This window comes from Galeopterus variegatus, unplaced genomic scaffold, assembly GCF_000696425.1.
Source record: "Galeopterus variegatus unplaced genomic scaffold, G_variegatus-3.0.2 Scaffold1876, whole genome shotgun sequence".
Lineage (NCBI taxonomy): Eukaryota > Metazoa > Chordata > Mammalia > Dermoptera > Cynocephalidae > Galeopterus > Galeopterus variegatus.
In genome coordinates, this window is record NW_007727987.1 from 228,759 (window position 1) to 229,444 (window position 686).

Here is a 686-nt window from a genome sequence, read left to right on the forward strand (position 1 = left end):
TAACTCTTGCTCTTAAAATACGATTTTTGCCCGTTTTTTCTACCATCGGCCCCCCTCCATCTTGGACTTTTGGACATAACATCCAGGATTTGAATTTTCTTTGGAAACAAAACAGAACTGTTTTTGGTTCATCTACCCAACGCAGAGAAAGAGCAGAACTGTGATTACAAGTATACGTGTGTGTGTGTGTGTGTGTGTGTGTGTGTGTGTGTGTGTGTCTTTGTGTTTGAAATACAAACCGCATCTTCCATTCGGATTTTCCGTGCAGTATTATATCAGATATTCCAATCCTGATTTCATTTAAAGAGTAAAGAACAACTAATTGAAGTTCAAGGAGGAACTATAGACGGTGGGTGTGGCTTTTAATAAGATACTCGTCAGTGCTCTTGAGATTATTACTCAACTTTAGGTGTGTGGGGTCTTGGACGTCTTCAATCCAAGAAATTGGTGAAAGCATATTATAAATGTAGATTTAATATTGATCAAGGCCGGCTACATAACGTACGGGTCCAGTGCAAAATGAATATACGGGGTCCCTTATTCACAAGCAGGGGAAGGGTACCATCAAAGATACTAAGATATAAAGGTTTTTTCCTTTCTTTCTTGATCTCTCTCTCTATGCCTGTCATGGTATTTTTTATTTGCTATCTATTTTCATTCTAATTTAGAAAAATTTAAATTGTAAA